The following is a 7,339-nucleotide window of genomic DNA, read 5'->3' as shown; positions in this document are numbered from 1 at the left end:
GTTTTTAGAAGGTCCCTATTTCCCTCAAAGAGGAACATCAGAGGGGTTTAACATAATTCCTCTTCACATGGAACTCTGGGAATTGTAGTTCTGGAAGGGGAATAGAGGGTCTCCTAGCAATTCTCATCACTGTTAACGAACTCCCAGGATTCTTTGTAGGAAGTGGCCTCACAGTGCTTTAAAAGTATTGTGTGAATGTGGCTTACGGTACGAAATGCAAAGCAGACTTTTCAAAAACATCATTCAAACTCTGGGCAGTTTAAGATGCAAATAGACATCACAATATATTTTTATAACAACAAGACAGACAGACAGAAACAAAATAGCATTGTCAAAAAATAACATTTTATAAAAGCTCATATGAACAGCAACAGATTAAAAAGATATCAAAGGCTCAGCTCAAAAATAACCACCAGAATGATAAAACCAAGAGTATGAAGACCCAATGTTAAATCAGGCAAAAAGAGGAGTGGGGCTGCTACACACTTCAGGTACTACAAGAGAAACACCCCCTCCCTTTTGTCCTCATCAGCTGAAGTCATCTTGTTGTAGTAACCATGAGGAGGTCTTCCAAAACTGGGCTCAGATCTCAAGCAACATCGTATGAGAGAAGACATTTCCTTTCATCTACCTGGTGCCTGTTTTGGACTACAACTTCCACGCTAGGAGTATATGAACATAGGAAGCTGCCTTACATTGACTGAGACCATTAGGTCCCTCTAGCCTAGCATTGTCTACACTGAAAGCTGCAGCTCTCCAGGATTTCAAGAAGGTAACAACATGGCCTGTAGATTGAATCTGGGACCTTCTGCATACAAGGCAGGTGCTTTACCGTTTAAGGTGTCCTGCATCCCTAAGGTTGCCTGCTGCCCCCGTATATGAGGCCCTGGTGGTGGCTGGATTCTGCACGTGTAATTAGGAGCTGCTGCCACCTTGCCCCTTGTCTCAGGCTTTGGCCCAGTCTCAGTACGGAAAGAGGATGTGCTGTTAATAACAATATGTATTTTCTGGTCTGCATTACATGGAGCATTTTCTCCTGAAGGGAAAGAGAGCTTCATATTGGAATCCCCGCCCCCCAGTGGAACAACAGGCACTTCACCACTTGGGACTATTCCCCCCACCCTGCCAATTTCAGTCTCATCCAAGCTAAACATAGGGCAATTCAGTTTGAAATGATTGTGACCACAACCTGATGCATTTGGAGGGCAAGACAGATGAAGTAAATGCATTTTAATAAAGTTTGGGATGCTCATAGCACAAGGCAAAGAGAAGGTTTATCTTCTTACTTTGCTCCAGGACATCTTTGAGTAACAGAGGGGAGCTGATGTGTGTGGCTGGATATTTATAGCACAGGCACTCTCTTCCCTGGCAATTCCCTACAAAGGTAAATTCAGTGGAATGCTTCACTTGACCTCTGTGTATTTCTGATTTCTCCAGCATACTCGAGTGCTCTGGATGCTGCTTCCTGCACAGGAAATGTTGCGGGGTAGCCCGTTTTCAAGCTGTTGCCATTTCCCACCTCCTTCCGCTTGTTCCTGACATGAAAGCACTTGGTGTGCCTATGTTCGCAAGGAAAGGCTACAAGTATGCTTTAAACTACAGAGAGATTCAAGGGTAGCATGTGCTGCTGCTGTCTGGGCAATGCCCATGACTGCAAAGGGAGGGCAGACTGAAAATCATAGAGGCTGATGCCTTTGAATTTCAGGAGTATAAAAAGTGAGTTACACACACATTCTTAGATAGAAAGGGGGGGATAAGAGAGAAAGGAGAGGATAGTGTTAGTCCCAAAATGCTTCAACTTTAAGCAATAAGACAGAGTTAAAATGCTTTAAATTTCCCAGCACATCATATGTGATTTATATTTTTAAAATAATTCCACATTAGATATTATATTGACCAATACGTTAGATGGATTGGAAGGTTGAATGGATACATTCATGCAGAATTAGTGATAGAAAGATTACTTCCATGCAGAAGGTCCCAGGTTCGATTCTTGGATTTTACAGGTGAAGCTGGGAAAGATCCCTGCCCATAAGCCTAGACCCAAGCTGCTAGAATAGACCAAGGATGGCCCTCCACATGCTGTTGGAATAACATTCCCATCATCCCTGATCATTGATCATGCTGGCTGTGGCAGATGGGAGTTCAGCAACAACTGAAGGAACAAGGTCCTCCAGCCTTCATGTAGACCAGGGAGAGCCAATGGGGTGCTCTCTAGACATTGTTGGACTACAGTTACCATCATCTGCTGGAGCAGATGGGTGTTGTAGTCCACAACATCTGGAGGGCACCATGTTGGCTACTTCAGATATAGGTTACACATCTTCCAAAACAGAAGTTTCAAGTGTGCTTCTAAATGGCAGTTGCTTGTAAAGGAAAAAAATGGAAGAGAGCTGTTCATGTCCTGCCTTGGACTTCCTAGTAGAATCTAGATTGCTAAAGAGGGGGAAGAGATGCTGTATTTGATTGACCTCTTGTCTCATTCAGCAGAGCTCTTCCTATTTTATTTTCAGAAATGAAGTGACAATCCAATTTATTTGGATGACCCTGAGTTCTAGTATAGTGGAAGGAGAGAGAAAAATTCTCTCAGTCCACTTTCTCTATGGCACTTTACTTAGTCTATTATGTATTTTGAAAAGTGGCTTTTCTGTTTGCTCTCTATACATTCAGACACCTGAGATATCATTGCCCAATTTGGCAAAAGGGTTCCCAAGATAGAATGGTAGATTTAGTCACCATTTAGACACTGGGGGACATTTTGAATCAAGACAGTAAACTGAAATATCACTTTGGCGAGACTTTGCCTGTTTGTTTGTTTTTTACACCGTTTTGGTTCATTCAAGATATCATTGGAAACTTGGCAAGAGTGTTCTTGAGGTGGGGATATGTGTCTATGTTGATTTTTGAGTGCTGGGTGTCATTTTGATTCAAAATGAAATGTGACTTCTGTGTGGCTGTTCCTGGCTGCCTCTCCAAATATTGTCACCAAACTTGGCACAAGAGTTTCCAAGGTGGGGTTGGCAAATTTTGTCACCATTTGGATGCTAGGCACCATTTTGAATCAAGATTTCAGATTGAAATATCACTTTGGTGTGACTTCACTTGATTTTTTTATATGATGGCTCCAAACACACCCCTCACACAATCTGTTCAAAAAACAGATTTTTGTTGTGATTGTTGTTTTTAAATAACCCCAGGCAGCAAGAGGCACTTATCACTGGTATTTCATAAATGGTAAATATAAAGACTCGTGCCTAGAAATGGGGGGAGAACTTTTATTCCATTCAGGTGCATTTACTTAATTTGCAATTTCTGAAACAATATACAAACCAAAACTCAATGTTCAATTGAAACTCAAATTCAATTTTCTGAATTTTGCAATGCAGTTCCTCAGCCAAGCAATTCATACAGAAATGCTTGTGCTGGTGAAAATAGCACACTAAAATGCATTATATTAGGAGACTTTGCTTGCAAAAATATTTGCCAAAAATGTGTTCATTCAGATTAATTTGCAGGAAAATGCTTACAAATTTTCATAAGGAATTTTATTTGAAATCATCCTAATGTGGACAACTGAGTTCAACGCTGGAGAAGCTTGGAACTGAGATAACAAAATATCAACAGATTCCTCCATCCATGAATATACATGCCATGCACAGGAAGGTATGTCACTGGGCAAAATTCCACACTAATTAGAGGAGGGGTGAAGAACCTCTGGGCTGTGGGTCTTTTTGTCTGACCCTTTAGAATCTCCTGAGACGTCTGCTTACCTTATTTGGTGGGTGGTGTTGTGGCCAGCCTCTGGGTCCTGCGTCACCCTGCTGGGGGCTGAAGACTGCCGTGCTCCCTGCCGTCATCTCCCCACGTCGTCAGTGCTGAGAGGGACCCTGCTCAAGGAACAGGCCTCGCCAACCATTCAACACCAACAGGGGCATGTCCGTGGGGAATTTAAACTCCAGAGCAGTGGAGAAGCCATCCTCTTGCACCCTTTGCCAGATCCTCCATGCACCTCACCCTCTTTTTCTGCTTTGATGCGCTATGATCTTGCTATGGACTAATCGTCAGTTGCCATAATGCTGGGACCAGGCAGGAAATTTTTTCACTTGGCAAATTGGCTCCACCACATGGTTTTCGCCTACCTTGTAGCAATCATCACAACTTTGTCAGGCTAAGCATTGGATAAGCCTTTGTTTAGAAGAGGGGAGGTTGCAGCCTCCACCTGCCCCTCCTCATTAAGGGTTTCCTGTTAAAGGGATCCGGGGGTGTGGATTCCGATGCCTAGACATGGGCTACGGCCATGCCACTACCCCCACGGGGACCCTTTGGCGTGCTCCTATTTGATGTAAGTCTTAGGGCTCCCCCATCAGTGGTTTACCTTTGTTGGACTCCCAGCAGATGGGCGGGAGTCAAGATATAGTCTGGCTTCACCCAGCGCCTAAGCCAAACCACTCACATCTGTAACCAATAAAGTTGTGGCCTATTTGAACCCATAAACCAAAAATCTGCTTGTCCATGTGCTTTATTTATCCACTAAGGGACTATGTTATGGGGCCTTCCTGATGTCCCTGTACTGCACCCTTCTATAGTGCTTTTGCCTGGCTGGATTGTGTGTTCTTGAATTCTGATAATGCCCTTCTTCTTCTTCTTCTTCTTCTTCTTCTTCTTCTTCTTCTTCTTCTTCTTCACATTTACATTTGTTTATCCACTCATCTTTGCTTCTGTCCCTACCCATCACCAATATGTGGCCTTCAGGCTAGAAAAGTTTATCTACTGCTGATTTAGTACCTTCAGTAGATCTATTCTAAGTGGGATTAGTGTTGTATAGCACACCACAATTTAGGGAGCAATTCAGCGTAGTGCTATGGAGATCACTCTGTCAGTGCAAACATTGCAGCTTTTGAGATAACATGATTGCCATCTTCCTCCCCCATGTGCTGTTCTGGGGTCATCCCCCCCTTACTGCTGAGCCAATTTTGAGAAGTGAGGGGGGGGAGAAAAGGGGGGAGCCCCTTTGTGCTCATGGAAGTTATTGCACAGGGTACTGAAAGCGGAACTGTTTAAATCTGGCCCTTGGCATTAATGTTAGCATAATGGCGTTGTCCACCCAGCATCTGTTATTGAGATGTACGTTTTGATCAATGTAAATTTCCTCTTACTGTAACAGCACGTCAGAACAATATCTGCTCAGAGGGATTTCATAAGTGGTGTGATCGATTTCTGACATTCGCCCTTTCTTTCCCTCCCAACTCTTCGGAAGCCGTGCTTCTCTGCCTGCCTGTTCTGCCTGTGAATTGCCAAGAGTTCCCAAAAGCACCCCACAGTTGTCACCTTAATCTATGCTACCACCTGCCAAGAAGTTAAAGGAAGTGGTGGGCGTATCAGCCTTTGTGTGTGTGCAGGGTAGGGGGGTTCTGTTTTCCAAATCAGCTATCTGCCTCAGCACTGACAGCTGGTGAAAAGGAGAAAAATTCACTTTGATAGATAGAAGGGGAGATAGACAGATAATGACTAAGCTTACTGTTTTGCAGATTAATTTTCTGACTCAGTGCTTCAGAAAAAAGATAAGACACAGATCTGGTACTACCATGTTACTGACGAGTTTGGGAAAAGGACAGCAAGAAGTTATATTGTGAAATCAGGAGGAGGTTGGTCCATTAGAGTAAACAGGGCACTGGCCCACTAACATAATCTGTTCTCAAAGAGACCCCCCCATGCCTGCCTGATCACCTATAACCAGTCTAGAGAATGGTGCTGCCTGCAGTGGCGGAGCTCCATGTTCCGGCACCGGGGGGGGGGGACAGAGAGCAGGTGGGGTGGGGTGCCCAGCGTGGGGGGGGGGGAGCTACCGCAATGGCACCCTGCCAGGATCACGCTGCCAGGGGTGGGGTATTCCTCCCGCACTCCTCTTCCTCCGCCAGTGGCTGCCTGTCAGCTTCCTCCTGCTTAGTCTTGGTGTTGCCCCTTGTAAAACTCAGTGGGCCAGAAGATGGGGAGAAAGAAATAGTTGGCTTTGACAGTCTTTGCATCTGGCTCCACCTAGTGTGGGTAGCCCTGTCTTCCAGCCTGCTAGTCAGGCACTGCTTTGTGAAGCATTGACTACAGTTTGATTCACATGTTACATGGATGTGAATCAGGACCTCACCATTTTTACATGTACCACCCACCTTTCCACCAAAGGGTTAGAAGTGGTGTACATGGTTTCTTCCCTCCCCATTTAATCCCCATAGCAAACCTGTGAGGTAGGCTAGGTTGAGAGGCAATGGCTCACCTAGTGAGCTTCATGGCTGGATCCCTGGTCTCCAAGGTCCTAATCCGACACTCTAACCATGACACCACACTAGCTCTCCAATGGTGATGCCATTGCTCTGACTGTGAACAGAAGTACCAGAATATCTCTCTCTTCTGCATTCTTGCTCAACTACATACATAACAGTATAGATGTATGACTCCAGAACTGGCATTGAAATGGTGCAGGCAGTGAAATGCTTCGAAATGGTTCTTGGAATGGCTGGTGATGGAGGCTGTTTTGGCAGTGGAGGAACCAAATGGAAGCTGGTTCCAGCTGAACTTATGTAGAAATATTGCAGTTGATTAATCACATGTCTTTTATACAATGGATCAGCTAATCCTCTGCTTATATGCAAACATTAGGACATCTGCATAGTTTCAAAATGTGGTTCACCCTATAGAATGGCTCAGGAGGGCACTGCTGTTTAAGAAACAATAATTTCACCCCAGCAGCAGCAACAGCAAGGTATGTGGAATGTAGTAGGCATTTTGATTGACGCTTGCTATAGAAATGAGGTTGGTCTCTCTCTTCTAAATTTTCAGGGAATTTTTATTTTAGTACACAGTCAGATTTTAAGAATAGCATTTCCCTACCACCACCTCCAATTAAAAATACAGCAATTAAGTCAATATTATGTTACAAACTGGAGAAAAATAGCATTATAAGCAACACAGATAAATGGATGAACAGCACAGATTGATGGTTGACTAATAAAGTTCCACATCAAGCAGGAGAGCACTAAGGCTTAGAGATGTGCGCCAGCCACAAGTTTTGATTTGAATCTGTACCTCTCACTTTGGAAACCAGACCAATATATTCCGAGTCTATTTGTGACCTGTCTGATTCACCTTGTGTTCCGAGTCCTTTAAAAACTATTATAGGAATTCAAAAAATTGCTATAGCATTTATTCCTTTTGACAGAAGTGGATGGAAATGGCAGACAAAGAAGCATTTGGGGAGGATATGTGACCATGGCACCTTTATTTACTTATTTAAAAATGTAAGTCTGTCTTTTATTTTCTGCCTGAATTGCATGCAATTTATGATGGA

This window comes from Podarcis filfolensis (genome assembly GCF_964270895.1).
Source record: "Podarcis filfolensis genome assembly, chromosome: Z".
Lineage (NCBI taxonomy): Eukaryota > Metazoa > Chordata > Lepidosauria > Squamata > Lacertidae > Podarcis > Podarcis filfolensis.
Note: the sequence above shows the minus strand (reverse complement) of the source record.